We start from the raw sequence: 14,820 nt of genomic DNA, 5'->3' as shown, positions 1-14,820 counted from the left end.
CCCCGCTGTCAGCAAAAACAGAGCAACTTTTGGAGGGCTTCCCTATTTACCAAGGAGATTGCAAATGACATTTTGGTTTCGCAAGCTATATATTGAATAAAATCTTCAATCGTTAATGACATCGTTGGCCCGTGTGTCATGAATCCACAGAAAATAATGTGTCTGTGAGGAAGGACGTGGACTCTTCTCCATGTTTTCTCCTGTTGCACCTGATCTGCCATTGCTCCTGTTTCCCAGATAGATAGATTGTATCATAGTACCGAGGGCAGCAACAGTGTGTGCATCTTCTTTCTTTATTTGAGCATGTTAAATGTGAACCAAAGCACTAGGTGGAGACAAAAGCAAGTGTGTCCAATGCACAAGCGCCTTGAGTGTATGGCCCACCTCATATTTGGGTGAGGTGAAAAATCTAAGTATGCTTTTTGAAATAATTACAGTCAGGAATAAGTATACACTCAGCATTCAAAAAAAACATTTTTTTTGGCCCTGCCGTGTCTCTTGGTGGTGGGGCACTGCGCTGCTACACCAGCGACCCAGGTTCTATCCCGGCCTGGATCCTTTGCCAACCCTTCCCCGTCTCTCTCCCCACCCACTTCCTGTCTCTCGACTGTTCTATCAATAAAAGGCAAAAAGCCAAAACAAAAAAACCCTGTTATTCTCATGGACACTTGAGATCCTGTTTTCACATGAGACACCACAGTCAGGGCCACAGACCGCTTGTGCAGGTTTGGGATTAAAGGGACACTGTGTGAGCTTTTTAGTTGTTTATTTCCAGAATTCATGCTGCCCATTCACTAATGTTACCTTTTTCATAAATACTTACCACCAGCATCAAATTCTAAGTATTCATTATGACTGGAAAAAATGCACTTTTCATACATGAAAAGGGGGATCTTCTCCATGGTCCACCTTTTTGAAATTCCTAAAATAGCCATTTTTAGCTGCAAAAAGGACTGTAATTGGACCATACTAGTTAATATTTGTTTATTACTTAGTAAACGTTCATGTAAAGATCAAATTTGGCAAAAGGGAGCCTAGTTTCAATGAGCAGCATAGTTGTAGTACCTTTTTTGACCATTTCCTGCACAGTGTCCCTTTAAGTAATCTGAAAGGGACCCCCACCCAATACATACAATGTAATGTGGAGGGCCCTCTCTCCCTGGGCCTGGGACAATTGACCCGTTTGCGCACCCCCACCCCCCCTGTCAGCTTTCCTACTCACAGTGACAGGTGAGCTGTTGTAATGGGATGCCTGATTATAGAGTGCTGCAACTGAGAATGACCCAGTCAGGCTAGAAGGTACTTAGCCGGCCACCTCGCCCCATGTCCTCATGGGTAATTGGATGTATGGCCATTTGCATAGGGACCGAAGAGACACATGTCACACAACCAATAATTTGGGAAGACAAAATTGTCCACACAGATACTTACCATTTTATTTTAAAATAGGCCTACCAAAGTAACATCAGAGTCAGTAACATGAAGGGGATTATTTATTGTTCCTGTCAAAGTTGAGACTAATTTAACAACCTTGATTGTTTGTGCACTTCGTTTGGTGGGTCCTTGATGTTACTCCGCCACACTTTAGCTTTCCACTGGACAGACACACAGGCAGACAGACTATGTCCTTGGTGGAAGTGAAGTGATGTACCAAGGGATTCCATAGCCTCCAAAAAAAAATCTGTTGCCCAGACTGTGATTTATTGCCAAACCCCTCCTCACTCCTACTCAAGGATATGTGTTTTTTCTTTGAATCAATTTATTATCATCTAAAAAAATAAAACCCTGAAATCTGAAACACATTGATGCATCAAGAGAACTAGTTGTGGGAGGAGTGAGGAGCCAATGAGCCATATTGACATGGGGCCCCTCAAGACACCATTAACACTGCTATTTTTATTTTTAATTTCTCTATACACCCACTGTCATTATGTGTGTTTGTGCCATGTGATACAGTAGATGAGTAATAGATGGGATAAGAAATAAAACACTACCGGTAACAGTTTCTTTGAATCTAGCTACATAAAGTGTGTTATGTAACATACTGTAAGGGCACATGTTTATGACTGTTTTCATAAAATGTCATTACGCTTTTGGAATGTTGTGACACCCAAACAGTGTCAACTGTCAACATGTCACTCTTATGCTTGTTGCACGACACTCCCATTACTGAAACCTAACATTGCCATACATGGGGTAGGCCTACATGCTTTGTCCTCGCTTGCCTGCACCACATCAGGTGTAGTTCTAGAATCTGTGTGCCGCTGTTTGTGACCATGGCAACCTAGCTAATATAGGCCACTCAAACCACTTTAAGCCTTATGGCTTGTCAAGGACAAAGCATCAGGCCACTTTGTCCACATAATGTCACTCAACAGCTGTGTACTACAGTGACAGTTCCTTAGTGGGATGCAGCGTGTGGTCCTTACAGTATGCGCACACCATTGGTAGGAAGTGGACATCAGGCTTAAGTTGCCATAAGAATGCTATTGCTCTTTTCAAATTGTACATTTTTGCAAGATATACGTATGTATCACTTGACAGATCAGAAAATGCCATGCTTTAAAATCTTAAGACATGACAGCATACTCTTAACACAAGAAAACCTTTGTACCGTATGTTGAAAATGTGATGTAAGATAATAGTAGAGTAGAGTACAGTATCATTTATTGATCCCATGGGGGGAATTAAGTCGTCAAGTTGCATGCATGCATACACACATACATAGGTACAGAAGACATTACACACATCCTTACACATCATAAAGCTCACTCTTACATACATTCAGCCCAAGGCAGGTCTCTCACTCTCTCTCTCATACACACACATGCACACACAGACCCATGTAAAGTTAAAAAATTCAAAGTGAACTCTTGATAGGCTACATGTATTACTGTATCTGTCACGTCTGCCATGTCTGCCTACTCAGCATGCGGTCTCTAATTAATACGGCCATTAGTCAGCCGGCGGCCGGCCATCCTCTGGTGACCACTCTCCCATCTGCTACTGCAGCAAGGCCACCATGCTGGCACAGCCCAGCCAGCAACTCTCTGCCTGGTTCTCTGTGTCTAGCTGTCTGTGTTTCTGTCTGTATCTCCGTAGCTGTCTGTAGCTGTCTGTCTCAGCTCTATCTCTCTCTCTCTCTCTCTCTCTCTCTCTCTCTCTCTCTCTCTCTCTCTCTCTCTCTCTCTCTCTCTCTCTCTCTCTCTCTCTCTCTCTCTCTCTCTCTCTCTCTCTCTCTCTCTCTCTCTCTCTCTCTCTCAACATGTATCTGCATTTCTCGTTCTCTCTCTCTCTCTCTCTCTCTCTCTCTCTCTCTCTCTCTCTCTCTCTCTCTCTCTCTCTCTCTCTGTCAACATGTCTCTGCATTTCTAACCCTCTTTCTCTCTCTGTGTTTGTTTCTTTCTCTTTCTGTATTTCTCTGAATCTTGCTTTTTCCCTCTCTTCCCTCTGTATCTCCCATTCAAACTATCTATCTCTGTATCTGTATACCCCCCCTCGGTTGTGATGTTGCATTCACATTCTTTGAGCACAAGCTGCTTTGTTTGTTAGGGAAAAAACACTCTGAAAGTGAAAACCAGGCCTTTGCCATCTCCAAGAAATAATACTTTGAGAAAAGGGTCAAATTGGCAATGTGACTCACCTCAAGTTTCTCGACCTATTCCAACCTTCCCTGAAAATAGGCTACTTAGGAACAATCATTATTTTTATTGTTTGTGAACAGGTTGCTAGGGTTTTTAAAAAAGCAACATGGTTTCATATATTCACCGATTCTAAATGTCAAGTGTGGCAAACCGTTTACTTCGACACCTAACCTGTGCTGACTGAAATGCAATTTAAATACCATCATGACATGCAGAAATAATATTCAAGAAATATTTTTAACCATAGAGCCGGTGCCGGGGAACATTCAAAACCCTTCATCTGAAAATGATGACTTTCTCTGTAAATGTCACCAAAGGTGTTCGGGGTTACTTTTTTTTTCCACTACCACCCCCGGTCTGACATTGAGTGTCTTTTTTTTTGTTCAACTTTTCAAACTGTGTCTGATCTTAAGGGCATGGGAGGTGAAATGATTTTATACAGCCTCATCAACCATTCCGAATTCCCCCTTCGGCATAAAGTATCTATCTATCTATCTATCTATCTATCTATCTATCTATCTATCTATCTATCTATCTATCTATCTATCTATCTATCTATCTATCTATCTATCTATCTATCTATCTATCTATCTGTTTAACCCATCGATGCCTAAAACACCTGCAAAATACACCTGCTGAATGCCTAAGCCCTTGTTGGGAAAGTTCCTATATATCACTGAGCCTATAAAACCTAAATATCTTAGCCTTTGATGCACTTAAAAACATGAAATAAGTTGCATTTAATCCCTCAGCATGCATTAGAATGTGTACATTCAGCTGTAACAAATCCACATTTTTATGAAAAAAAGGTACAATTTCAAGAGCCTGAATGCAGCGTATACAGTATGTCTCCACCAAAGGTCAAACAGCATATACGAGCCATCAGGCTGAAATGGGCTATTTAATATTTATCACATGAAGCATTTTAGACCTAATGGCATTTCATTTCTGTCATTCTCTGAAACATCTTGCATAAGAGCTAAATTTAGGAACAGGACCACTTCTTTTTTGCATTAAGCTCCCATAAATACCATGTGTCATCCACAGTATCAACAGTGTCGTTTTGATGCCAACTACCTTTGTAGAGTTTGGCTATAGACTGGAAAAAAACTCTCTCCTGAAAGTGTCATACAGATGCTGAACTACCTAGCTTAGAGGAGCCCATTCTCGGGGAAAAAAAGAAATGTTCTGTTTTTCTCGTAAAGACTTCACATTTGGCTCGAGTTACTGTTGCTTAGAGCTTTATCTCAGTGGTACCTGTTCTCCCATGCTGAACTGGTGCTGTGAGTGGGAGGTCGTGAGTCGAGCCCCGGGTGACGAGCGGGGACGAGTATACCGACCGTCACACTAGAAGAATATCAACATTGACACAAGCGGTCTCTCCCGTGTGACAATGTGTGAAGAACATTTTGTTCACATAGCCTACCAGGATTTCTCCAGTAGGCTAGGCTATGTTTCATCAGATACCAAACAACGTGGTTTATTGCTTTAGCTCTTCAATGGCTCAACAGTCAGTAACAGTAAGGTTATCTTTACGCAACATCACCCTTTGAGGTCAGGGCCTCCAGCAAACACCTCCAGTAAACACATCAATACATGTGATGTGACACTCATGTTCCTAGATGACTATTACTGAAGGCAGTCCCGTATAACACACCAGCACTGGCTAGGCATAAAAGGGACTCTTAAATGTCTTGACATTCAAAATGACTGAACAAGCTGTCATTATGTGTTAAGCACTATTTAATTTCCATTTTTGTCTGTAAATGTGATCTCAACGGGAAAATTCCTCCCAGGTAAATCTTGACTTTCTCTAATGAGCCTGTAACAATAAGCACTGCTTTACCCTCTATACTTATGCTCCTCACAAAATCACAATATTCCACTAAAATTTTAGTAACAGATTAAGAATGCCAATGCACTCTCTGAAATTGTTTTTCTTTTACAGTTCTATATTTTCCCCACGTTGGCGACAACTAGTGCTGGAATTCTGAATGCAGGAGAGGTAGGCTTATGGAGGTGAGGTAGGCCCATGTGGAAAAAGTTAGCGCTGAACATCATGCTTTAACATTTAGGGCCTAAGCCATTTCAGACCGGATTTCTCCTTTACTATAACACATCTTATAACATCTTATGTAACTAATAAGTATCAATTTGGAGCTACTACGCCATAGGTAAAAGTGTCTGAAGGCATGGTTTTATAAAAAATCCTTTCACGTGATTGGGGGAAACACTTGTCTGACATTTTTAATGAGCTGCTACAACGACTCACCGATTAAAAAAACTGCTAAAATTACAGAATCAATGGCGAGGAGTGAGTCCATGACAGCGGTCATTGTTGCTGAAACAACTGTCACAATTAATTTAGGCTATTTTCCAGTTCTCCATTACATTTACAGTAAAGGGACACTGTGCAGGTCAAAAAAGGTACTGCAACTACTGTATGCAGCTCATTGAAACTGGGCTGCCTATTGCCAAATTTGATCTTTACATGAAAGTTTACTAAGTAATAAACAAATATTTTCTAGTATGGTCCATGTACAGTCATTTTTGCAGCTAAAAATAGGCCTATCTATTTTTGGAAATTCAAAATGGCGGACCATGGAGAAGATCCCCCTTTTCATGTATGAAAAGTGCAATTTTTCCAGCCATAATGAATGCTTAGAATTTGATGCTGGTGGTAAGTATTCATGAAAAAGGTAACATTAGTGAATGGGCAGCATGAACTCTGGAAATAAACAACTAAAAATCTTATACAGTGTCCCTTTAAAGTTTGACTACGTCACATATCTGAAAATCCTGCAATCCTAATTGGTTCTACATTTTGCTCTGGGAGCATGGTGAATCCGAATGTCTTCTAATGCGTTGCCTTATAGAAGTCATTTCACTTCATAGCAGGTACAGCCAAACAGGGGTGTCATACAGGGGGGTAAAGTGGGACTGAGTCACAGGGTCCCATGTATTTAGGGGGCCCATACAGTGTCTGATATATGTGGATATACCCTTACGAAAATGGACCATGGTTTATTATAGTATTATGATTATCATGGTTCTACAATGGTATGTCATGATTACTCTAAGTACTCTGAACCTATCATAATTGTACTATGGCTCACTATGGTATTACTGTGAGTTTTATGTAGTAACATGGTTCTACCATGGTATGTCATGATTACTCTACCCTTACCCTTAATCGACCATGGTTTTAATGCAGTAACCATGGTTTTACTGCCACATTTCATGGTGCTTTTAAGTACTATCAACCAACCATAGTTCTAGTACAGTAGCTGTCATAGTAGTAGCCCTTACAAAGATAAATCATGGGTCTACTATGAAAACGATGGTTTTACCATACATTTACCATGGATTATAGTTAATCATGGTTTTCAGTGTAATCATGACAACCATGGTTTGTGACTATGGCTTAATTTATGGTTTAACCCTAGTATACTCTTTGCCATAAACCATGGTTCCCCCCAAACCATGTTTAAAAAAACAAAACAAAAAAAACATGGTCCCCACCCCAAAAGTCCCTTTAAAATATAAATAAATAAAATATGGTTTTAAAAAACATGGTGGGGGGAAGAGGTGCATGGTTAACCATTCACGAACCATGGTTTTCTTGGTTACCCAAGAAAACACAAAACCCTGAATAACTACATGTGAGTAGCCGTGGTGTAATGGCTAGGAAATTGGACTTTAGATCACAGGATTGCAGGTTCGAGTCCATGGTATAGTTATCATAGTAAAACCATGGTATAGTTGTCATAGTAAAACCATGGTTAATGTTTGCATAGTTAAATGATGGTAAATCCGTAGTTCAACCATGGTTAAATCCATAGTTAAACCATGGGCAAATCATAGTCAAACCATGGTTGAATCATAGTTGAACCATGGCCGAACTATGGTCAATCAATGGTTAAACCATAGTCAAACCGTGCTAAAAAAAAACCCATGGTCCGTGCTAGTAAAACCATGGTCTATTTTCGTAAGGGTATGGATGGAGGGGGTGCTGATTGTACATGGGGCCCACAATATGCTGCTATGCCCCTGTGGTCAACCACAAAGCCAGACAGAACATATAGGTAGCTTTTATGTTTTTTATATTCCGATTACCAAAATTGACTTACTGACCTCAGAAGCATCTCCTGCAAATGCAGACGCTCTTGCTGAGCAGAGGCTGTCTCGCTTGACTAGCCATGCCTTTATATGTTTTGAATAGCACCGCCGTATTAATACCTCATGTTCTTCTCAGGTTGATCGGAGCACAGGGGTGAACTCATTTGTGTGCATGGCGTGCGTGCGTGCGTGCGTGTATGCATGTGTGGCGGTGGCCAGTCGTTGCGTAACTAAGCTGACAGCTCGTTAATTAGCGGATTGAGCTGAGGGAAGACCGGCGGTGGCCACAGCCAGGGAATGCGACGAGGGAGAACAAAGGGGTCAGCTGTCCCAGGCCCAGAGAGAGAGAGAGAGGGGGCCCAGAATTGAGTCCCCATTACATTGTATGTATTGGATAGGGATGGGGGGGGGGGGCAGAATAATTTGTCCTGGGCCTAGCAAAAGCTTTCAGTGGCCCTGACCACAGATTCCCCGGTAGAGGCAGGGAGGCCCCTTGCTGTGCATACGCTACCTTGCTGAATAGATAAGAGAGTGCTGGTGCCATGCAGGCATCCTCGCTGTGTTACAACAAATGAGAGCATCACCTATGGCACTTAGAAGGACATGCATTGCATGCAACCTGGCAAATTACTTGTTGGGAATTGAAAAGAGAGTTGCATAACCGTAACAAAGAATGTATGACATTAATTTACATGTACAGCACTGGTCCTGAACCTCTTTTTCTAGCACCCTGCTTTTCATCTAATAATATTTTCACAACTCCCCCATATCATATTCCAAATATCAACCAATTTTGTTCATTAATATAGCTAAATTTGTATTAATTATTATTATTATTATTATCATGGTTCTTATTTCTTATTATATAATTAAAAAGCATGATATAATAAATAATATTTTTGTTTTTCACTGTGTTTTAATAGATATGTAGCATATACATGTGTATGGCAGACGATTAGATTTTCTGCTGCTAAACATCCGTCGACGTCACTTCCTCCAGCTGGGACTTTGTTGATGGAAACAAATACACGTGAGTCCGGAAGGCGGAAAACTCAAAAAGACAGCTTGCGCTACAACTAGAAATTAACCACTTCAGATTTAAATTTTACCACGTTTAATAAATAGAAGACGATGCCACACTCGTGCATATATCCTGGCTGTGGACTAAAACACAAACCTTACAATAAAGAAAGTTTCCATGAACTGCCAGCTGGAGGAAGTGACGTCGACGGATGTTTAGCAGCAGAAAAGCTAATCGTCTCGTGTGTTGTTACTAATAAACTCCTGGACTATGTACAAAGTTTCAAATTCATCTTTTTGTGAGTACAAACCACATTTGTTATACTGTAGAAGTTTGGTGTCATGACATGTTATTTTTGTGGAGAAAGTTTGGAGACGGTGCCCAGGATCCATATGCGCTTGAGTCAAGCTATCCAGAATAAACATCGAATAACACGGCAACTCTGTTGATGTAAGCCTGCGGCAGAAAACACTTCGGGTGTAAAGGTGGATGGGTGTCACGGTTCAAATGGCATCAGGGTGATTCTACTCCGAACCATCGCTTTAAGTCCGTAACCCTCCTATGGATCCCGACCCCCTAGTTTAGGAACTCCTGATGCACAGTATGTACATGTTTAAATGTACATGCTTGAACCCTACAGAGACCCGAGCCACACTGCAGGTGGCTTTCCGTTTTGTATGCACAGGTTTTGTGAATGTTCTCTGAGCATTTCAGCTTATTTCATAAGGATGCAGAAAAAAAGTCATTAAATATGACATAATATTGATGTATTATCTTATTAATAGCAATTCAATTGGTGCACATGGGTATAAGTCTGCTGTACATTACAATGTTAAATAATAGTAATAGTCGCAATACAAAACCTCCTCATTATTCATGAAGTTATCCCCAAACAGACCTCATTATTTTTAATAGGTGCTGAGCGAACTCCTCGTGAGAAGGGAGGGTTTGTCTCCAGGGCAGCTCATGCCCATTTGTCTTCCAGAAGTTTCATATACTCAGTAAACTTCTTCTATATATTCTGTGCACTTGAGAAACCTATTTGACTTTGACTAAATATTGTAAACTTTCAGAGCTGTAAGAGTGGGATATTGATATATGCTTTATGTTTTTTTTTAACCTGAGACGTTTGCATAGAAAGGACTGTGAAGCCTATACGTGCCTTTTTGAAGGCATACACACCTACTGACATACAGTGTTAATGGGGAGACACATTTGATATAATATCTACGTAGAACCTTTGAAATCATAGTGATTCACATGTACAGTTTGAATGTATGCACACACACACACTCTCTCGCTCTTGCTCTCTCTCTCTCTCTCTCTCTCTCTCTCCCTCTCTCTCTCTCTCTCTCTCTCTCTCCCTCTCTCTCTCTCTCACGCACGCATGCACCGCACACGCACACACTGTATATTGTGAGACTATGGGTATTTAAAAGGCCATTTGCAAGCCTCACAAGACCAGCGAGGGGGAAAGAAAATTATGCTTCATATAGTTTCCATGGTGAGGCAGACCCATTGACCTCCCATGATTACCAAGAAGGCCCTGATGGTGATAGGGTCAAAGACCATCTGTGCAAGGAAGAACAAGGCCCTAAGAGGCTATATGGGAAAGGCGGGTAACCTCGCAGTGTGCACCATTAGGTCCTACGCTTTACTATACACAATACATTATTATACACACCACAGTACTATTGCAACATTTCACATATGCTAGTCTTTAGCAGTGGGCTATATTACGACGGTCATCAATTTTACTATTCTGGTACCAATACATTTGCAACAGGCGCCAAAGTTGAATTTGGACTCTACACGTCATCCCTCTGCTTGCAGGTGCATCACGGTGAACACAAACTGTAGTAGAGAGAAGCTGAGGCACACTGTAGCTTAATTGTAAGGCGCAAACACCTGACCTGACTAATATTTCAATGTTTATTTACAGAATCTTTCCGAGAGCCCAGACAACAACAGGAGTCTTTATGCCACAGTTCTTGTTACGTGCTTCATGTTTTCTGAAAACTATGATAAACTTTCATTAAATCCACACCCCCTGTGGCCTTGTAGCCCTTCAATCAGACCACCTGCTCTCAGTAAATGAGCAGGGCTGTCTGGTATACGCTGATTAACTCTACAGGCATGCAAGCAACAACAGGTTTTTGAATGTGGCAAACAGTTGGCCATTCACAGCAACAGGAGAACTGACTCTGTAGCACTGAGACATTTCAGACTCAAATTTATTTCATGTTGCTTGTGCTTCATCATCCAGAATTTGCGTACTTCCAAAAGCAGTGGAAACACTTCAATTGCCTTCAATTGAACGGGTTTCAACAGGCCTCTAGCCCAGCATATTTTTATACCAAGAAGGCAGAGATTTGGTCACAGCAAGGTGTCAATTTCCTGTCTGAAGTCAATTTTGACAATATGTATTTCATGTAGGTCTAAAATATGCAGTGCTTCTTCGTTTTGTTAGGCATGCATATTGTACATCAAGAAATCCTTCCATAGAAAGAGCAATGTGTTCGGAGATTGTGCTGCCTATCATTGAGCTCTATATTGTATGGTGAATGTATGTTATTATGTTGAGGCTTTACTGAAGAAACGTAAAGAATTATAGTGGAGTGATAGGTGATATATTATGTGACCTCAACTCCCTTGACCTAATGGAGGCAACAAATGGAGGCTGCATGAGACTCATGGTTTTCAAATCATTCACTGCAGTCCCGCTACAACTGACTGATGATGTTGTATATTTGAGCTTTACTGAAGAAATGGAAACAGTTTGACTGAAGTTGTGTAAGTTATGTATATCTCTGCTTATATAAAGACCACAGAGCTGGCTACAGTAAAAAGCAAATAAAAAAGGTGGCTGCACCAGGTTCACTATACTCTCCACAGTCTTACTATAACTGCAGTATAACTGCTGTACGGTATACAGTATCCTTAAGCATAGAGATGCACCGGATCCTGATTTTTAGGATCCTGCCGGATACCGGATCCACTGCTTCAGATCCTGCCGGATCCGGAACCGGATACCGGATTCTACGAAAGGGTTGAAACACATAGCCTACTCGCACACGTGGGCCCTTTTTATTACGTTGGCTCAAACTGTTTTTTAGACTCATTGGCTTACTGCCACACTGCCTGCACTGGCCGCTTCCAAAGTTCTTTCACTCCATGCAGCAATTGGGGTTGTGAAAGACTGACTGAAAAACCTAGGCTAGAGATGCACCAGATCCTGATTTTTAGGTAACTGCCGGTTTCCACTGCTTAAGATCCTGCCGGATCCGGTTCCTGTGAAAAACCCTATTATCCTGCCGGATCTGGAACCGGATCTTGGATCCTGTGCATCTCTACTTAAGCAGTGCTTGAACCTTCTATTGCTCTGCAGAGAGATTGTCCCGGCTCATCATTGTTGAGATGGGGGCTCTTTCAGATGATTTTGTCCCCGGCCCGGTCAAAGTTCTCAGCGACCCTGGTGAAAGAAAACATCCTTATTCAGCGATCCTTTATTCTAACCAACAAGTTAGCACTCGGTCAATACTGTATAATAATGGCCAGGCCGGACGACAGGAGAGTACAAACAACAGTACTCAGTCATCAGTCAATCAGTTGTCCTGGGCCCAGGATGAGGGGGACCCCAGAATTGGGTCCACATTACATTGAATGTATTTAGAGGGGGCACCTTTGAGATGGTTTTATTTTGGACCTGGCAAAAGTTGTCAGCGGCCCTCAGAACAGTTGTCTGGCATATTGTGTCGGTACCCTATTGGTAGGTACCCAATCTGTTTTTTTTAAATGCCATCGTTAATTGATTCTTTTCCACAGGAAAACAACAGGTAGAGCACTGGCTCGTTAAATTCCATTTTTTGGCATTTTTTAAATGTAATATGCTGGTGCATGGACGGACAAAATCATGAAAGAGCAGGATGTGATTATCTTCTCGGACAGTAAGTGTTCTCAACCTTTTTTTCCCCGAACAAACGCTCCCAAGCCTGCCAACGCCTTGACTTCAGCGTAAGCCTGCCGTGCCAACACCACCCTTTAATGAAAAGAAAATAGACAGCTACTCCCCATTTGAAACCGAGTGCCCCACTCTCAGTTGTCTGCTTTTCAACACGCCCCCCCAAGGGCTCCCTAACATCACCTGGGGGGGCTGTAGTAACCCTGTTGAGAAACGCTATTCTAGGTTAAGATAGACTGCTTCAGGCTGTCAGAGGTCAATGTGGTGTTGATGAGAACTGTGGAGAAGGCACTGTGCATTATAGCCCAGTAGCTTGAGCAGAGCTCAGCAAAGAAAAAAAGAAAGAAGAAGAAGAAAAAAAGTCAGCAACAGAGAGTTCCATGTTTAATTCAGCCCTCCAGCAACTTGAGAGCAACTGTGGCGACACACATCATGAAGCTGCCACCAACTGTGCTGCCATTCCTCACTCGCCATTCCGGATCCATTTTCCCGACATTAAAGTCACATCACCGACTGACTGGAGTATTTTTGGAATGCAAGCAAGCACACAGTTGCTGGCAGTCAGAACAAAGAAATGAGGTATGCAAAAATGTAGACTATTTTTCATTTGTTAATTGTTTATTTCACAATGTTAATTTCAAAAGTTTGGCGACAAGTTGTGTGAAGCTTGACGATTGCCTGCACACAGTTTAGCTGAATAAGTTTTGTTGGGTCTGACCTTTTTTATGCTTTAATAGCAACATTGTGTCTCTGTACTTTAAAGGCGTGTTATCATTTATGTGCAATTAAACATTCCACTGATATTGGCTTCCTCTAAAACCCTCTTTCAAACTTAATTGCTTTTTAAAGTAGATATGCAAATAGAAAAATGTTTATATGAGCCGCCCACCTTTTATATTTGAGTAGAAATGGATGTTTTCTAAGGACAATGCTTTGGAAGATGGCACCAATCCTCTTAGAAATGTTCAATTTAAATGTTCATTACCTCCATGTCACCCCTTGGAGGTGAAATATATTCACAACAATGCAATCATACAATGAAAACCCCTCTCCTCTCAGTATTTTTTTTGTGTGCAAAGAAATTGTCAAAGATGGATCATGCAAGGTCAATGACAATTCACAAAGAATCCTGGTAAAAAAAAACACCTTTCCTGTAGAAGTCGAGACTAATGGTTTCCAAAAGCTGCCAGTCTAATCCACCCACTAACCATCTCTGCAGGGTGCAAGGAAAGGCATTATTTTGTCCAGAGAAGCATGCTTCCTTCTCAAGGTGAACTCCGGGCCGTTTTCAAGGAATTTGGGGTCTCAAGGCAAAAAGGGACTTGGGGGCCCTTTTTTACTCTTCAAACTATTGGGGAAGATTTTGATAGCAATATAATTCTGTATTGAATTTAGGGAGGGTTTACCTTACTCACAAAGTTGTCATTGCCGGGGGCCTCCTTTCATCTGGGGGCCCAAGGCAATTGCCTTGTTTGCTTGCCAGGTCTGAGTGCACTACACTCCTCATCTTATGCTAAATGTATAGGCCTATTTTTAGATGCAGCATAATCCTGATGTTATGCTAGAAGCCGTTGGAGGAGCTTCCAAGTGTTTTTAATCTGTTTTGTAAATACAGCCAGCCTTTGTCTGAACAGCAGAGCTCCCACAGTATAAACGCAGAACGACAACACAACAGAATTCACAAGGTTGGCATGATAGCTTGAACATACCTGCATTCCTTGGTGGTGGAGGTCTGCATTCTTGACATGTCCCACTCAAAGAGCAACAGACACCATTTGTAACGGAGAGTATACATACTTTGCATTCTTTACTACTGACCCTTGGTAACATCATCACAGAAAGTTAAAAGAGTTATTTCAGAGGATGGCTAAGTGAGAAAGCCACAGAAATTTGGTATATCAAATGACTGATATCAAAAAGATAAATGAACTCAGTTCATTAAATGGAATAACCTCCAGAGAGAAACCAAATCCCCATGTAATTTCATTAGTGCAGAGGACTGAACTAGTGTGGAGAGTCAAAGAATGTGGGTAGAAACCGGCACACTACCCGGTCCATTTGCTTTCAATAATTAA

The sequence above is a fragment of the Engraulis encrasicolus genome, chromosome 15 (assembly GCF_034702125.1).
Source record: "Engraulis encrasicolus isolate BLACKSEA-1 chromosome 15, IST_EnEncr_1.0, whole genome shotgun sequence".
NCBI classification, from domain to species: Eukaryota; Metazoa; Chordata; class Actinopteri; order Clupeiformes; family Engraulidae; genus Engraulis; species Engraulis encrasicolus.
Note: the sequence above shows the minus strand (reverse complement) of the source record.